At 40.3% G+C, this 19440-nt stretch overlaps 1 protein-coding gene across 4 annotated transcripts in view; it reads left to right on the plus strand.

The window, feature by feature from the left end:
• The window catches only part of ARHGEF12 (Rho guanine nucleotide exchange factor 12), an 82585-nt gene that overhangs the window by 7603 nt on the left and 55542 nt on the right, over positions 1 to 19440 (plus strand). The window contains exon 1 of one of the 4 annotated variants that reach the window (XM_075116423.1): positions 11533 to 11625. The exons of the other annotated variants lie outside the window; for them this stretch is intronic. The gene's annotated coding sequence lies outside the window, so the exon portion shown is untranslated. Of the gene's footprint in view, positions 1 to 11532; positions 11626 to 19440 lie in introns of those variants that run through there. 4 annotated transcript variants of the gene reach the window in all.

The following is a 19440-nucleotide window of genomic DNA, read 5'->3' on the forward strand; positions in this document are numbered from 1 at the left end:
GTTTTAGACTTCTAAAAATCTTGTCCAGATTCACAGGAATCAGGGTGCGATGCATTTAGCAGCAAAAAAATACTTGCCAGAGCTAATTACGGAAAGCTGAGAGGGAGTGAGGGATTGCATGAAAAGTGTGGAGAAATGGTCTGGTGATAATCTAAGCTCTTCAGATACCATTCCTGTCAAAGTGATGTCCATAGGGGTCTAGGTAAATGTGAAATATATAAACCCTGCTGCAAGATGGAGGGACCTCTTTGACTTTTCCAGCCTCATTTAGTCTGTTCTACAGAGAACTCTTAGACTGGCTTATCATGGTAGCGACTGAGTGCTGGTAGCACATTGACATAACTCATGACTGTCATGTATGGATAGTCCTTCTCCATGTTGTGCCCCTCCCCTTTCTTCCTCTGGAAAATAGTTTGCCCATTGGAGTGCTTTTTAAGATCGCTGTTCTGTTTTGTTAATGCCTGCTGCACTCCTATTCAGAGATGCCTGAGAAGAAACATGCATCTTACCCTTGGGGCAGAAGTTGCTGAGGTTATTGAGCTTTGTGGGTGTTCATTCGTGATCTTCTCAGACCATTCTTTAAAAAACAGACTTCTGTGTGGATGAGCATGACCCATATAGGAGAAGGGTTTCTTGGTCCTTGAGGGTGGCAGCATTGACCATAGTCTTCCTGCTGGAAAGCAAAGTAGTCTTCTGGTTACTTTCAGAACTATTCTGTATTGTATTGTAAAAGTAGTGATTTAGGCATTGAGGATTATTTGGCAGTCCATCTGAAGGTAGTGTAGAGCATTCATGTATTTGCCTGGGGAAAGCAGTGCAGACACCTGTACTGGTTATTTTGCATATTTCATTACTATATCCCAAGGTCTTTTGATTATTTCAAGAAGTGGGGTCTCCTACTGAATTTGTGCCTTAAGCATTTTGTGTGAATCCTGTTCAGTGAGTAGCTTCAGTGCCTGCTTATGTTTCCCTCCTTTACCAAGAAGCTTTGGAGTATCATTAACACAATTTTTGGTATTAACTGGTTTTTTACCCATTTTTTCCAGTGTTCTGGGTAGCGTTGTTTGCCTCATGGTTACAAGCATCAACCCCCACCCTGGCCAGCCCAGCGCTATAGCTTGTAGTTATGCAAAGTGCCTCAAAGAGGGGCAGTGTTTGCCTTGGTCTGGAGACTGAATTCTCCACTTAAACCCCTAGGTGGTCCTTCTGGGTCACCGGGGAAGTATGTTGGCTGTGCTGCTTGAAAGATAAGCTTAGGCTCTTGCTTTCAAGGCTTTATCCTCCAGGTTTCTCGGTGAATACCCCTTCCTTCCCCCTGAAAATTAGCAGTAGGAGACTCATTAATGAATCCCACTTGTATTATCCTTCAGTTTCTAGACTGGGTGATTTGGGACGCTAATGAAAATGCTTCTTGTGGCATTCCTAAGGCTCCACAAATATTCCTCTGCCTAAGCACTCTCCTTTCTTTCACTCTAGTCATGATATTTTATCTGCTTTGAGATAACTAGATTGTTCTTGTGTAAGAGATGTCAGTAGCACTAAGAGAAAATAGACCTGAATGCGTACTTTCTGGTAGGTGATGCTATGTCCTGTTCTGTGGCCCTGTTCTGGATAATTACTAGGTTTAAAGAACAGAAGTGTTAGTTCATGTCTCAGCTTGATTAAACTAAGGGTCAGGAGCCTGGATGTAGATAATGTCTTAACGTCAGGAGAGAGCTCAAAATAAGGATGGGGGAAGCAGTAGCAAAGTAATTAGTAAGATGAAAAGGGATGTAAAACCTGCCGTGTTTGATTAAGAAGGTACAAGGAATAAAATACAAGGCAGGATACATACAAAATAGGAACAGCACACTTAGCAAAAGACAGGAAGAAACAAGGTTTGCTCATTTTTCTTTTAAAAGAAAACATTTAAAAATAAATATATTAAAAATGACAGGAAGAAGCAGTGTCCTTATGTTTAAAATGTAAGCATAAGTATAAATAGTAAAAACAAAACAAACAATGTTCATACTGTGACATTCACAAATCATCTACTAAACATCACTTATGCTTTGTTATTACTCTGCATCCTTGCCTTGAGTATTTTCAGTATTGTGTGTGTTTGACTTCTAAGACCAATGGGCAGGAACCCTTTCTTGCATGGTCACACCATTTAGCAAAGTCTAAGAAACATTGCTGTTTACATCTGTTGGCAAATGCTTAAATATTATCTCTGTGGCTATTTTGAGCTTTGTTTTGACAACACTGAAACTTCTGGGCTCTGTGATGTCAGTTGGTAAGGTACTTCATTAAATTGCCTTGGCACTGGAAAAGCAAATGAATGGTGCCCTTTGTGAGGGTGAATACCTGGGGTGGAAGAGATCCTAAGCCCAAGCACATGAGTTCCTCTACTTGAAGTAATTTCATTGTAATCTGTCTGGGTCATTGTCATGTTAGTTACTTGGATACTGTCAAATGTCCCACTGAAGATAGGCGGTGTCCCTTGTAGGACTGGTATGCTAACAGTGGATGCTGTCCTGGAAGTGGCACTTGGGTCTCAGTTCATTTAAGGGTTCAGAAAAACTAAACCCTTTATCACCAGAGAACAGGGCTATGTGAAAGATGGACTGAACTGTGTGAATTGAGCAAAAGGGCCTCTTTTGGTGGTTATAAAGAAGTTACAGTGTTGATGCTAGAAACCTAAGGTAGAGTCCCCAGGTTATGGGAGTTCCTGTTTGCTCTCAGTTGGCACAAGAAAGGTGTATGCAAGGGCAAGACTCGAATTGGTTTCTGTCTGCTCCTAAGCTTTTGAATTACGTATTGGAAGTCTTCAGAGATAATGGTGGAAATCTTAATTTTACCTAAGTGCTGTTCCTCGAGACCATGAGTAGCAGCACAACTATGCTTGTTTATGTGAGAAGCTGATCTTCAGTTTATTTGCAGACTGTGAATCCTGGTTTGTAGTATTACAGGCAATCATTTTACCAAGAGCTTGGGTGACTTCCCAAGATAAACCAGTAACTAATGAAGAGTTAGATGCTCTTTTATGGAGTCCTGAATGAGCTGTTACGCTGGATGGAAGGGGGTTGGCAGGCTTAGGTGGGACCTGAATTGACCTGAGGAAGCAAGTCTAGAGGAGAAGACCCCTCTATTTAATAAAACAGTAGACTGATCTGAGGCAGGTACAGGATTCTGGGTTCACCACTCCCATAAACATACAAGCTTCAACCTGCAGGCTTACCTGAAGTATCTGATGGCTGCTTGAAAGTCTTTTTACCCTGTTATGATAGTGGCTGTTAGTGTAGCTTATTGGCAGCACATCAGACAAGGCGTCTCCTCTCAGTACTCCCATGGCACAGAGGCACCATTGCATGCTTCTGTTGTGCCCAGATGCAAAAGAATATTCTGATGAGTATGGGCTGAGATCAAAGGTACCAGAAAAGTGTTGGGAAAAGGGGCTAAGAGGAGAATTGAAGGAGGGAAGCTGTAATGAGCGAGGAGAAAAGGAAATAGGAAAAAGCTGCAATGTAAGACATGAGAAAGCCAATAGGAAGTGAGTGAGAGGGAGAGAAATGGGAGAGGTGGTGGCAACTGCAGGATAGGAGAGGGGTTTCCTGTGGGCCTTCAGAATGCACTGGCAGACGTCAGCCGTAAAGGACTAAGACCTGCTGGTGTAAGGCAAAAAACCCTGACAAGGCAGGGCTACAGCTGTGTGAGTTTTCTGTGGGGGACTGAAGATACACATTTGGTGTCTGGGAGTGCCTGTCTGTTTCTTGAGGAGGCTGTGCGGGTACTGTTCGGGACTAGAAAACTCAGCTGTTATAATGCCTTCTAAAATTTTGCTGTGGTTGGAGTGACAGCAAGTCCCATGTGGCAGTATTTGAGCCACGATGATGGTAACTCCTGTTCTTTTTTTTTTGCAAGTAAGAAAATAATGCGGTTTTCCGATCTGTGTCGATAGGATATTCTTTTCCACCTTCTGAAAAATTATGATTGTACGATGTCCCAAATTAGACAGTGACTTCCGCCAGAAGTAAGCTGTTCTTCTCACATCATTTCTGTTTTAAGAGTGATTTTTCCCTGCTGCTGTAGACAGCTGTATAGCTTTCTAACCTGACTTAGGTAGGCAGCATCATAACAAATTTGAAAAATATTCAGGGGGAACTAATACAGAGAAGGGGATGAATTTAAATCATATGAACTCCCTAAATGTAAGGGTAGGGGGATTGATGGTTTATCAGAAATACTTCTGTGTCGAGGATAAAAGTTCTTAGCTTAGATATCTCATAATGATGAACTGCAGCTCTCAAGTTGGCAATTTGTTCTTGTTGTCTGTTGAGAGACACAAAATGATAGGTTGTGGTTTGCCCTGCATAGTCCCTGTGGTTTCAGTAGCGGAAGTGGTTCATGTGGGTGCAGATCTGATCTTAGCAAACCAACAAGCTCAATCACTTTGGCTGGTGAAGGTGGTATGGGGATACTGCAGACAGCTGTTTGCAATTGTTGTGGGATTTCCTTTGTTGTAAGGATGTGTCCAAGTCTGTAGGGCACTGGTAAAATGAATACCTTTGTCACAGACTTCTACTCCGGAGTTACAATGGAACGTTCAACAGTAAAAGCAGTATCTTGTGACAGTTCGGAAATGGGTACATGATCTAAAAGAACTTTGCTCTGTATCTGCTCTAGTTGCTTCAGTGGCGGATGCTTTGGTGTATGTGTTTGATAATACTTACTTAATGTTTGGTAAGTATAATGTTGCCAAGCACAGCAGCCCTTTCAGTAGTATTGAAAGCCCCAAGTTTTACACTCGGATGCGTCGGGTCTATGAAGTTATGTAAAATATTCAGCCACTCACACAATGGAAATTGTTGTGAGAATAAAACCCTGTAATATTTGGGGGTGGTGGGGGATGGGGAAAGGCAAGCATACTTTCCTGTTCTTCCAGTGTGGAAAGATGTAGGAATGTTGGTGATAGCTTTGAACGCTAGAGTGTTGTTTACTTTGGATGTTAACCAGTGCAACTTAAGCTGTATGTGTTGCATAGCAAACCTTGACCTCCTCTCCCTTTTCCTTTTAGTAGACTTACTAATGAGTGCAAAACCTGATAATGAGACATTAACTCTGTTTTTCAGTGTCTGCACCTGGTCACCTGTGCTTTTGACTCCCCCTCTGTAGATGGGGTATCTGGCTGTGCTCTGGCCCTAGTAATCCAGATGTGGAGTCCCTGGTTTAGGCTAGAAATGCTGCCTGGTGGGTGCCAGGCGAAGGGCAAGAGTCACTGTATGCTGATCACGGCTTGTTTTAACAGTTAGCACCAGCCTTACTGGAGGAGGCTCTTTCTCTCAGCAGAGCTCCTGGGTCACATGTAAAACAGAAGCAGATCATTAAGCTTAGCTGGAAGGGGGAGAGGAAGTAGCCTTGCAACAGGTTTGAGTTTTCGGCAGCCTGCAACTCAAAATGCTTTTGCTGGAATTCAGCCAGATGGAGACAACTTGCCCCTTTCTCCTGCCTTTTGAAAAAAAAAAAAAAATTATCATGGCTCTGGCTACTGGGAGGCAGCTTCGCTGAGCCTGCTTACTTACTGCAATGACCAGAACATCACAGTAGCTCAGAGTGTGCTGAAAATCTTGCTCCATCTGTTGCTCTTTATATATGGAGAAAAATGTCTCCTTCAAATCTATAACATACTACTTAGAATATTGATGGGTGTTGATCAGTTATTGGATCAGCAAGGGGCTTCAGAAACTTGAAGTTTACTCCATCAAAATAAGTTGGTTCCTCTGCTTTTATTGGGAACTGGGAATGTATTTTTCCAAAAGTAAGTGTTCATTTAGAGTGTATGTAGGGATTTAGGATTTGGTTTTTTTTTTTAATTTTTTATATATTTTTATAAATGAAGTGTCTTCTAGCTCAAAACTACAGTTGTCCCCAAAAGAGCATTTCAACAGCTAGGTAAAGAGGAAAAAAATAACAAAGAACATACAAATAATGAGGTGGGGTTTGGGTTTGTTGTTTTGTTTTTTTTTTTAAAAAGACCTTGTACCTGGTTGTGAGACAGGCACAAAGGGAATCTGGACACTTCAAACAAGGACTGTTCTGTTCAGGGACCTTGTTTATTTAAATCCTCATGTGAAATCGCTTCATCATCTTCTCAGAGTTGTATTTGGATTGGTTTGCTGGGGTAGTAAATTTGAAATACAATGATTAGCTGTGTGGCAATGAGAAGCCTACGAAAATATCTGGGACCCAAAAATGGAAGGCTTGTTTCCTGTGGGATTTTAAGAAATGCTTTCTCAGCCGTGCTCAAGCTAGCATTCCTGAAGGTGGTCGCATGATCTGAGAATCCATGAGCACTGCATCCTCCCTTTGTCTCCGTTACCTCTCCAGCTGTGTGTGCACTGGATATAGATGTCAGGCTGCATGAGTCTGGCACAGGAATAACAGATCTGTGGGGCAGCCCTTTGTCAGTGACAAATACTTTGGCTGTCACCCTGGCCCCAGGATCTGTTTCTCAATGGCAGTCAACCCGATTCAGTTGCATGATAATGTGCGGGAAGAAATGCCCAGTAGCAAACGAATTTTGTCTTGTAAGATTGTAAGCTGCCTCTACTCTCCCCCTCCTCTCTCTTTTCCATCACGTGGAGATGTTTGCTTTAGATTAAAGCACTCCTGTTGGCATCCTGGTGGTTTCCATGCTGCAGTGGGTCTGATTACATATATTCCATTTTCAGAACCCCGGGCAGAAAATACCTTGGGAGAAATTGCCTTACTGCGGGCCGTTCACAAAACTAAACAAAACTATAATTCCCTTACTGATGTAATGCACTGAGTACTGATGTTCTGCTAGTGATCAGTGCTTAATTTTTATGTTTGCAAGTTTCTTGCGTATGTAGTAACTTGAATAATCTCGGTTACTTAAACTTAGCTGTTGGTTATGGTGATAACGCGTTTTGTTAAATCCTGTGAGGATGTTTGAACGTGGACAACTGCTGATGGGTAGTGAACATGTTCAGTTAATACGGTATAGCGGAAATTGGAGAGGGAGGTCTGTGTTGTGGCATTTGGAGCATGCTTTGATACAACATTGAGGGAGTTGTGATTTCTTGCAAGCATGAATGACTCAGATCTAGCTGATAAGAATAACAGCTATATTAAAGTTTCTGTAGGTAAGCTGCATGCATGCTCTGCTTAAATAGAAATTATAATACTTAATTTTGTATATTTGATGGTCAAATGTTATCTGAAAAGCGGCTGCAATCGCTGTGTTAAAATTTGCCTGGTTTTAGTACTATTGCCCCTCCAGAGGCTAAGGCAGGAAGAGTCTCTTGAGGCTGCAGCAGTACTCGGCTTGTGAGCAAATATTAAAAAATTCGGATGAATCAGCTACCAGGCCCCACTAAAGTGCTGGCCTGCCGCTTTGAGGAAATGTACACTTGTAATTATACTGGTGTAACTAGCTATGTGAACGCTCTTGCTCTGGAATTTCAAAGTAAGAGGCAGATGCACTGTCGTAGCTACAATGATAAAGTTTTCTGGCAAGACCTAAAACTTTTTTCTCCCTGCCCGTCTCCTGACCCCTTGTATGGCTTTGGTGGTGTGCTTTAGGCATGATGATTGCTGTGAAGGGGGAGATGGAGAGCCCTGGAAAAGACTGTTGATTATGCATTGGCTTGAGGGCAAAGGAGAAATTGTCAATAGGACAGACTCAGAAATAAAAGTAATTCTAGGGGAGATAACTCAAACTGGTATTTGGCTTATAGACAACATCTGGAAACACTGCAAACTCTAAACGTTGGTGGTTTTATGTTCCTTGTCACACTGAAGCGATGAGAGAATGGAATTATGTTTTAGTGCATTAAGGAAATGGATTTATGCATTTTCAGAAGCTGGGGCTGTGAATACAGGTATCGCTACCTTGCATTTTGGTGTGTTGCCCCCCCTTCTTTCAGAATTTGGGGAGTGTAAGGCTACAATTGCAGAATACAGTAATGATGAAGTCAGTGCTGGCTTGCTTGTTGGGTCAATATTTTGATGCATTTCATGTCCTTTAATTATTTTTATATGTATTGTACTGTAAAGCTGGGGCGGGGTGAAGCCTACAGTGAGTTGAGAATGCCCTGCAAAAATCTTTGGAAGGACTAAGTTAAGCTCACCCGCTTTGTCCTAGTTCTCGATATATAGTGAGCAGTCGGTAGAGTTTTGTGGCTTTTTTTTAGACCTGGAAGTATTTATTGCTGAAAATTCCCAGCTCTACAGTGTACCATAACAAGGTACTGAGTGCTAAAACCATGTTTATTGGTCTTGTGTTCTCTCTTTGAATTATGACACAATTTTAGCAACTATGTTTGGCAGTTTGCTACCAGTGAAGTAGATTGTATCTTAGAAAATGGAGCATCCCTGTTTGTATTTTTCTCTCTTTCCAAGTTGTCAACTGTACAATAATTACTTGTCTCACTCTTTAGATAAGTGTTCTATTTTGGCATTGTTTCCAGTTTGAATTTAGTGACTGGCATTAATATAATCTTTTGGAGGTCTTCTGGGGGACTGCTTTTTTTTGTTTTTTTTTTTCTCTTCTTCCTAGTAGGCTTACTGGAATTGGTTGAACTTAATTCAATGACAGGATAAGCAAAAATTTGTTTAGGCTGTTCTGAAATGTTTAATGCCTTCTAAAATTGTTCATGGTAAAAGATCAAGGAAGGAAACAGTATGACCTTTTAAATGAAGCTCCATATAGCCCATTTTCCTATGCCAGAGGTCAGCTGAGACAATCAGAGAATGAAAGAATTAGGGTTCCCTTTCCTAAAGGGTCTTTCACTTTTTGCTTCTACAGATAAGTATTTTTTATTGCGTCACTGAATCAGCAGACTTTACAGATGTTTTTTAATCCGTTTCCATATTTGTATCAGAACTTCCTTCTTTTAATTACTCTCTGTGAAGATTGTCCAGTAGCATGTTGTGTGTCACAGTAGAAAATGGTTGGTACTTCTGTAAATTTTTCTTTGGTTAGCAGATTCTTTACTTCAGTAATATCTATTATTAGTAAATGCTTGCAATTAACAATTTACCTAAAGTTTTAATGACTTCAGTGTTTTCTTTTTTGAAGGTGATTTTTTTTTCAAAGTACAACATCTTGCTTAGGGTCAATGCAGCCATGCATTAAAAACAGACAGATGTGGTTCAGTCTTGTAATGATTGACTCTGTAAAGTAGGTTGCCAGTCTAATCCTAACTTGTGCTGATATGTGCTTTTTAGTCAGCTGTCTGGAGCCTGGAAGGTGGATTTTGTTCAGAGCAGAGTGAGAGTATTTGTGCGGTGAATCGTTCAGTGAGATGCATAATAAATTGGGTTGTATCTCAAGCAATAGAGAGCTTTTCTATTTTCTTATCCTCTAGTTCTGCTTATATATTTTTCCACCCTGCTCAGTAAATCAATTTCTCTTATGTCTAAATCATCCTTGCTTTTTTCTTCATAGGTAGTGCTTCTCTGGAGCTTGTCCTACATTTGATTTGATTTCCTCTTCTTTCTTCTATGCCAGTTTTGAATTTGAATTTTGCCTGGCATTCTACAGATGCTGTCCCTTGTGTTTCACATAGCAACTCTTGAAGCTGTGTCCACTAATGCACTTAAAGTTGGGGGGTATTTCTTAGGGGGTTCTCGTCTGGTATCTAGGATCCTAAAGGCATTTGGTTAATTGTCATGTAGCAAAATGCTCTGAATTATGAAAGCTATAGGTCTTCTGGCTTACTTGCACATGTGTTGCTAGAACTCAGTTACACTTTCCTTCCCAAATATGTTGTATATGCCAAGTGTCTGTGACTTGGTTTCTGTACCTTGCAGGGTGCCACACAGACTTTTAAAAAAGTAATTACGGTACTGATTTAAGATAGAATGGCTGAGTACTGGTCAAATAATCTGGATAGTATTTCTACTTCAGCAGTTGTTTTTTATTGCAAAAATAATTTCCTGTTTCTGTACCTCAGTTTCCTATTTTTCAAACTAAGTTCCAGTAATTTAAGGCATGTTTCTAAGGAGTTGAAATAATGAAGGATTTGTATACATGAAGCAGTGATTTTGTAAAATGATTACTTTATCTGACGTAAGCTCTCCTTTAAATGTCTACTCTGACTTGCAGAAATTCCTAAGAGGAAGCTTCTATATCTTGACCTTCCACTGCCTATTACATAACATACTTCAGATACTCAAATGAAATATTAACGGAGTTGTTCATCAAGTTGTCTTCTGTTTTCAATAAAGCATACCCAGAGTAGCTGAACAGAATATTTCTTCATCATACGCTGCTTATGAGTTGTTGATATTTCAGGCCAAGAAAAGTTTATGAAAGAACACAGTCTATGCTGTGAAGGCAGAGAGGGTGAACTTACCCACTCGGTGTGTGTCAAGTCCGCGCAGTTCTGCACGTGGTAGAAAGGAATCGGCTGTAGGTGATGGAACAAGTGTGTGGATAACAGCTGCAGGTTGGGCAATGTTTGTGTGCTGCTGCTGTCAGAAACTGTACTGAAGGATCAATATCGGTTATGTAAAGACATAATGTCTAAGACCAAGACGTGTCTAAAGCAAAAAGAAAATGCACGTGACTTGAAAATAAGGCAGCATAAGCATAGAGGAAAAAAAGGTATAGTTTATAGTTCTCTTGGTGACAAGAAGGAAGTGCTGTTGTGCCTGAAGTATGAGAGTTCTGATCTCTTTATGGAGAGAAAAAACAAAAAAGGACATTCACCATACTTGACTAAAGTGAAGTTCAGAGCTTCTAACATCTTTGTGAATTCTCAGTAGGTATCTACATTCTAAATAGTGGCCTGCTGTTTTTGTACTTGAAAACACTCAGATGTGTCTAAAAAATGCAGGTCATCTAGTGGGCTCTGTGTTCTTGCAGTATCTTGCTGAAATATGTCAGATCTCTTGCACATCACCTTGTCTGTTCTTTTATAGTTGCACTCCTAAAAAAACATAGTAGCCTTTTGCTGGTTCCTTAAGATGCTGGTTCCTTTTCCTGGTTTACTTAAGATGCGCGGGATGTATTTTGTTGCTTTATATTAAAGATAGGAGAAATTAACATCCTGATCCAATCAAATAAAAGGGAGAGGATGAGAGTCAGGGCTCATAACATATGGCTCTGTAAAGTATTTAGAGGCTCTGTAAAGTATTTAGATACTCTGATGGGGGAATTGGACAGCCCTTCTGCCTGTTGTTTATGATTTTAAGGGCTAAGGAAGTGCATAGGCAAGCTTTTTGTATATTGATGTGATACCTTATAATGCTAGGGGTTCACTGATTAAAAATGCATGTATCCATCTATCCCATATCCTGACAGTATCTGAACTAAATAATTTTTCAAGAACAGATTTCTTCATCCATGCCTCTTTGAACTTCCCAAAAGTTGTGAGTGAGGTTCGGTCTCTTCAGCTAAGCCGCAAACAGGATGCTTAGCACTCAGTGTGTTGAGGCCTTAGGTTTTGTTGTAGAAACTCAGCCGGCAGTGGCAGTGGTCAGATGCGGAGCTCTTCTTGCTGTTTTTTTTTTTTCACAGGGGTGTGGACTCCGTTCCTTGGGGACCACTTCACTTCCGCTGTATGGAGCTCTGGGAAGCTGTTCTTTTCCCATGCCTGGCTCCTTATTGGGGTAAAGGTCTGTGAATTCTGCATAAATATTTACCATATCCCAGCCTAACCAGCTGAGAGCTGCTAATACTGTTGTTGAACAAGAAGGAGAGCAACTTATGTTGCTTGCAGGGTGTGTCGTTTGTATTATGGTCCTTAATCGACAGAGAGTGTAGGGACCAAAATTGCAGTTACTTGACAAAGAAGGGTGGAACAAAGGTTTGAAAATTCTGGAAAGTGAAACCTGAAATACAGAGGCTTGTAACTTGTAGTGTGGTATTTTAGAAGCACTGATTTTAACTTAATTTTCTCACCTTTTATTAATTATTTTCTAAAACGAAAAAGAAATGGGGCTCAGTGAGGAGGAGTTATCTTACTCTTTTACCATCTTTCCTATATTTTTAGGAGAGATTTCTTTTTTAATGATGTGGAAAGTGGCATCTCTTTTCTGTGTTTTCTTCCCTTATCTTCCTTTCCTGCTGTTGTTCAGGACTGCAGAAATCTCTGTAGATTTAAAATAGTGATACTACATATACAGTTCTAGCCATATCTTAGGTATCTCTAATTTCTTCTAAAACCTGGTTGCACTAGACTTTCTTGCCTTTTTTGGTCAAAGATTCCGCCCCCCCCCCATTGTTTTTTTTCTTATGTCTTGTGCCTGAGAGAGCACCAAGGGAAGGAAATCTGGGAAATCAGAGTAGGAAGCAAAATATAAGCTTCCATTCCTGAATCTTTCTTGTTTTTACACTGTTTCCTGGCAGCTGCATTGCTTTGTACTTGAAAGGAATGCATTGTGTTGCTTTTTCCCAAAAGCTTTAGATAAAATATAAATAAAAATTCATACCGTAAGATAAGTCCATTATGTGCAAAGCAAAAAACTGCAGCCAACAGTGAAGTCTTACGTGACTGATCTGTAGTTCTGCAGTGATCATACTGGATAATAATCCTGTTAAGAATCAGTTATTCATATCCCCTTCCCCATTTTAAGTACGGAAGGGAACTTTGTCTCAAGTTGTGATGCATGCCACCTGTGTGATGTTAGGAGTCAGGACATAACAGGCTTCGTTCGAAAGGTGGTCAGTGCTTTGGAAAGCAATGTTCTTTCAGAAATTCAGCATTTGAGGAAAAGCCATCTACAGGACTAGCTCTGTTCGCTTACACCAGTCCCTTCTATATTGTTTTTGCAGTGTAAAAGAAACCTTAGAGCAAGAAATGAATAAATTCAGTGTTGAGGTCAAGAGTTCATTCTTGTAATAGTTTTCCAAAAGTGCTGTTGCTGCGCTTAAATCCTTTTTCTACTTGATACTTTTCCTGATAGACTGAAATTTTGTTTGGATGCTTCAAAGTGTTTCTAACTTTGTTATAATGGCGAAAGCTGTGATATCTATTTAAGAAGCTTTTGAGATTGTTTCACGGCACAAACGCATTTCTTTTCCCAAGTGTTGATGCCATAAGAGAGTTTTCATGTTTAAGGGGATTGATTATGTCCCTATGAGGTAAGGGCATAACACGGCCTTGAAGCATACTCCTGTTGTATTCCTCCAGCTGTTCACCTACCTGAATGGCTTCATATTAAATGTTTTACATGCAAATTTCAAAAAGCACTCTGCTCAGGGTAATTTCAGTTACAAGGATATGCTAAGTAATACTCCACAATGTTGTACGTATTTCTTACGACTGTAAAGCAACTTAAAAATCTTAAACTTGTGGTAATATGCAGTTTCATTGAAGGGTAAACTGAGGCACGCAGCTAGGGAATGGGAAGCTCTGTGGAGGGGAGGAGATCTGGTTCTGACCAGCCATTGCAAGGTCTGCTTGTTGGAGCGCGTTGTTTGGGCTCCTGCAGTCGGTACAAGCGTACTCTGCGCAATGAAGGAAATGGGAAACTACAGCGTTTTAAGCAAAATGTGGTTTTGGTAAAGTAAGGTATATTGGCCTGCTTACATTGTTTCATCCATGTTTCAGTTAATGACGCGGAGCATTAGGGAGAAGAATTAGGAAATGTTTGATTTTTAAAATGTAATCCAGGTTTAAAAATATCTCTGTTTTGACACCCTCTTTATGCCTTAGCGGTGGCTGTTTTGGTGCACGTGATTCTCACTCAGGCATGAATAAACTGGATATGAAGCTCTGCTCTGGGATTTGCAGTGACTTTTTCCTTGCTTTCTTAACCCTTTGTGATTTCATATTTGCCTAAAAAAACACTACTGTTCATTTTATTTTCCTCTGCTTTGGGGTCATATACTAGGACTCTGAAAGGAAGGGGTGCTAGCCAGTGAGTATCTGAGCAGCTGGCTATGTACTGGGTTTTTTTTTGCTTTCCTCCGGTTACCATTTTCTTTTTGAGAGCTGACATTTTCTTTACCGATTTGTGAAATTCCTAGAAAATGAGGAGCTGGGCAAATGTTTCAAAGTATGAACCAATGAAATACAGCTTACTACTATTTAGGAAATGATAATGCATGCCACTGGAAAAGATAGAAGCATGGAAAATGCAAGCTCTGGCTGGGAAATTATTGCATGCTTAGAACCATGGAGCAGATAGATGTAGGGGTAGGAGCTGATTTCTTTGGCTTCCTGTCTGCTCTGTAATTGTAGCCTTGATGCAGTTGTGGCTTGGAGATTATATTTGGTACCAGCACACATTGGACTGGGCAACATGGTAGTTGTGGTGAGTGTAGTCTAAAAAATTCAGTCATGAGAACTGAAGAAATGCAAAAGAAAGTGATTAATATATTAGTGGTTTGCTGCAGTTTCATCTTTCTAACAGGCCCCATAATTTGGGAAAAAAAGCAGAATTTAATTAGTAATGGTAATTCAAATCAAATCACCAAAAATTATTTTGAGTTAGGTGGCTTTATGGCAAAGGCTAAAGTAGAGATCTTGCTTTTTCTCGCATCCCGCTGTACGTGGCAGCTTGGATGCTTGTTAATGGAGAGCCAGGCATCACACTGCCTGGGGCATGGTTAGAGCCCTGGGAAGATTTACATTAATCAAACACAAACAGACAGTGTAGCGTGAAGAAATTTCTATCCCGCTAGCAGTGCTCACAAACTTAATTAGGTTATTGGGGCAGAAAAAGAAAACAGCCCCTTCACCCTCCAATCCTTCTTCCCTAGGGCTTGACCAGTCATATAAGCTATAAGAGCAGTAAACTCATTGCCCCTCTGTTTTGACCTCCCAGTTTCTTTCCGTGGATGACAGAAAGAGGCATGCTTTCATTCTCGCCCTCTTTTCACCCCTCTTCTCTTCTAAAACAATACAGAGGCTCTGTTTTTCTGAGACTGCGTGCTCTTCAGGTGCTGTAGTGGTCGGGTATTTTCAAAATGCCTGAAAAGAAAATACGTTATGTGGCACAGTGTGACCCTGTAGAAGGCTGAAAGTGGATTGAAGGAAAAATCTCGTTGCCCTGTGCCAAGCTTTTGTTATGGGCCTCATGTGATGCAGTTTTTGATCAGTGATCTGATTTAATAATATGCGGGCATATATAGAGAATATATAAACATATAAGTGCATATGTACATAAATAAATACATTCTGTGTGCATGCATTGTATGTACATAAATACCTATTTAGGTATATATTGTTGTGTCCCTCAGGACAGCTGGAAATGCTAAATTAAAATCCTAGCTTTCTTCTGCTTTCTTGTTGCATGCAGTCTCTGTAGGATGTAGGTGGATGCTGTTCTCTGTGTATCCATTAGCAGTGTAGTGTAGGGCCGCAGCTGATGGTGGTTGGGAGGAGGTGGGAGAGAAGAGGTGGAGTTTCTTCCCTTCCCTCAAGTGGTCAGTGAAACAATCAGGCAGATGCCTCTCAAGGATATCGGATAAGCATAAAAAACTGAGAAAGCTTCCAAGAGGGGTAGCTGTGCTCCTTGGAAAGGACTAGGTCTCAGTGTACTCCCCCTGGAAATGGGCCTTTGGGATCTCCCTGTTCAGCTGACTTTGCCTTGTGAAACAGGTAACGTCTGAGAGTCTTTGTTCCTATTCTGTGATACATGAATATACTGAAAGATGAGAAAATAGCTTCCTTGAATGCAGAAGACAGAAAGAATTTTTCCTTTAATACCTATTGGAAAAAGGGGGGGGAGGGGGAGGTGGGATGGAAAGGAAGGTATTTTTCCTGTAGGGTTTGGGTTTGCTTTTTTTTTCTTTTAATAGCTGCTATGTGAACCTTAGTTATTCTTCTGTATTCTCATTGTGAAAATGGCCAACTAAATATGCCTGCTGTGTAAATCTGTGCCTCAGTGTCTCAGCTCAAGAACAAAGGTTTTGACAGCTAGGAAAGATGCCTTAGATGTAGGTGCTGGCAGTACTACCTTCATTCCATTTCCCAGTGCTGAATTGCATACCAGCATGTTAGCAGAATCTTCTCACCAGCTTTTCCAGTCCAAGTGAATGTGATTTTTTTTTTTTTTGATAACCTGATATTTTATGCATGTTGATGTGAAATTAGCTATTTATGTTGAAGAAACCTTGTTTGAGTGGTTTGGGTGTTGGTTTGTTTTTTTTTTCTGAATACAATGTTTCCTGGTCTTTTCCTTTTTTTTTTTATTTCATTGTAAAATGTTCTAAAAATTAAGCAAATTGCATCAGTAGAGGATAGAAACAATGGCATTGAGAGACTTCACTCCATTTGCAATAGCTTCTGCTAATGTATGGGTATGAGGATTTCATGTAGAAGGGCTGTGAGATGCTAATCACTGCTGGGGGGATTTGGTTTTTACATATATACACATACATATACACACATACATATATATGTATGTATATATGTAAAAAGCTTTTTTTGTTCAGTGGATACACTATAAAATGGTTACTTCCCTTTGTGACCAGATGCTCATTTTCCAGGAAGGCAGCACTGTAGGTGGCTCTGATGTGAAGAGGTAACTGTCTAAAATACTGAGCGACAATCTGCAAGTTACTGCAAGCTCTGCTCTGTTCTCACTGAAGTCAGTGAGAGTTGGCAGTTCTCAGCATTGTGCCTGTATGAGGAGGAGGTATCAAGAACTGGTGTAACTGAAGCGGGTGGGGAAACAACTTAAAACTGGTATTGGTATTTTTGATAGCTTGGTCGCCTCTATACCGCACCCATATCTGCTAAGGAATTTTGTTGCCATCACCTCTTAGCAGCTGGTAGTTTCCTGAGTAAATGTTTTTTTCTTTGTTGTATTTTTCTTTAAGAGACCCAAGAGGAAAATACTAATACAAACATATTCGGAGGCCTATTAATAGCAATGTATTTGACTCACATGCTGTTCTCAGGATCTTGAGCCATTTTACAAGTGCCATGGCTTCACTACTCTTTTTTTTAAATTTCTCTTCCATTTTATAGTAGGAAAAACAGGGCTTGATGTTGCTGTGAAATACTAATCCTGTGTTCAGCTCCAGTCCTTTACAGTTGGTCTTTCTGGATTTGTCCTGTAGTTTAGATGAAGGGGAAGAAGAAATGTGAAGGAGCAAAGCATGCCGAGAATGCTGGTGTAAATTTTTCACTTTTCATGCAATGTATGCTATGTGCATCTTTTGTCTTGCATTTTATAGGTGAGACCTGCATTTCAGGGGAGAAATAATAGGTGTGCATATTGCAGAAGTCTATTTTTCTTAGGCCATGTAAATAAATAAGGTAGCTTTAACTTTAGTGTGTAGCGTTGCTAATCTCTATATAGTTCATTTTACAGCACATACTTTCTTTTTTGCAAATTCTGACAAACTAAGATATATGGTTGAGAAACTTTCATAGATGCTTTTAGAATATGAGTTAACGCTAGGATAGAAACCCTCTGGGGAGGTGTTGAAGCAAGTAAGGTGAAATGTTCAGTTAGTTGCATATTTTTTAATTTAGTTTAAAATAGTTTAGATTTCTGTTGCCCTTGGTGTTTGCATCTACATGAGTGAGACTTCACCAGCAGAATTAGCTAGATTGGAAGCTGTGAAGGATTAAGAGCTAATAATGCACTCTTCAGGTTAAGCAACAGTATGGTAATGATTTCTTGGTCCTCTGTGCTACAGCTTTCGTTAGTAATATTGTGTATCCGCTTTTTCTGTGGTGTAAATTAGGCCACTGGGAGCACTTTGCCTTTGGGTCGTTTAAGACATATTAGCTATAAATTAATTCATTGCAGCTGGCAAATATTTAGAAGCTTTGCAAAGGTTGTTAGGGTGGATGTTTTCTGCACATCCCATGCAGAATGGGTGTAGTTTGACCAAAGGCTCATGACTGGTTGGGAGAAGGAAAGGCAGGGTTGAAAATGCCTTTTTGTTGAGTGTCTGTTTAGTTTGGAACTGATGAATTCCTAGTTCTAGTGAGCAGGCAAGTCTTGGGTTTGAAGTGTTGGTATTATATTACTAGACTGGTAAACACGCGTTAACCGTTAAAATAAGCTAACAAGAGACTTGGAGGAAAATTTAAATTAAGACAAGGTGCCTTTCTTGGAGCTAAGTATTTTAGTCATGCTGATCTTATTTAGGAGTAACTTAATGAAGTGTTGCATTTTACAGTAGGTCAGACAAACTGGTATATCTTTTAAATATATAAATCCATTGGTGAAGGTGTTGCTGAGCTACGTACTTCTAATGTTTTCAAATTGTAGTAACATCTGTATCAAGGTAAATCTCTGGTAAAATATTAAGTCAGACATGAGTTCATAATGCTGAGGAGCAGAACAATAACTTAGCCTTGTTGGTTCTTTAAAACATCTTTTGAAGGACATGTTGGAGGAATAGTAAATATGTCTAAATGTGGATACTTTCTGACTGGTATCTAGCACCTGAGCCACATTCATTAGTATAGAGGTGTGGTGTTTCTGTGCCAGGCAACTACTCACTCACTCACCAGAAACATGAACTCTGGGCCAAGTATTCAAATGTGGCTCTGAACCTTGTCCATATATTTGCAAAACTTAAAGCTGGATAATTGGAGTTAGTGTTACGGTATTTTGAAAGCTACATTTCCAGTTGTATTACGTGCGCTGTGTTTTTTCTCCTCCCTTTCTAATTGCTGTCTTTTGCTGTTTTTAAGAACTGTTTCCACGCTAGTCTTATTGCTTGTTCATAACAACCACAAGCTAGGTATGGCATTAATAAGGAGCTAGGCTGTGTGCCTAATGAAATGCAAAAACTGCTTGACACGCTGGGGCAACATGAGTGATCTCCAAGCCCTTACGTGTGCACCACGTAAAAGCAGATCCTGTGGCAGTTGGTGGCTTTAGGTTTCTATGGTTGGTTTAGGAAAATAAAATTGTCTGGTGTGGCGCTCTTGTTCCTTTGTCTCTTGCTTTGATTTTTGTGTGCATCTAACTAGAAAGCTTTTCCAGACGCCGTGTAGGAGGAGTGGTGGTAGGGAGGCGGAGAGTAGGGCTGCTTCCATTGAGCCCGTTCTGTATTGCAATTACTGGCAAGCAAAGCAAACATTTCATTTCCCCGTAATTAGCTCCAGTGTAGGGAGGCAGGTTAATTTTGAGTGCCACGCCCTGTCTGTGCAAGAAACCTTGTTGCTTTATTTGATTCTTTCATAGAGTAGTCGTCTATGGGCAAAGGGATTTAAAATTATTTTCACAAAAGAAAGCTGGCAAAAAGCATCAGAACACACATGTTCTGCACTCTTCCCCCCCGCCACCAAAAAGCTGAAGCTCAGTTTGCCAAGATGATATGAAAATGTGGAGAAAAAGATTATTTTGGATCTCCTCTAGTATGGCCAAACCGTGCATGTTTCAGCTGCTTTTCCTTGCTTTCGGGAAGCTTGAGCTCTCTATGCCTGGGAAAATTTGTTTATAGCCTACTTAAAAATAAACAAATAAGCAAGAAAACTGGGTCATAATTTCTGAAAACACAACACTTGACCT

This window comes from Phalacrocorax aristotelis, chromosome 22 (assembly GCF_949628215.1).
Source record: "Phalacrocorax aristotelis chromosome 22, bGulAri2.1, whole genome shotgun sequence".
NCBI lineage: Eukaryota > Metazoa > Chordata > Aves > Suliformes > Phalacrocoracidae > Phalacrocorax > Phalacrocorax aristotelis.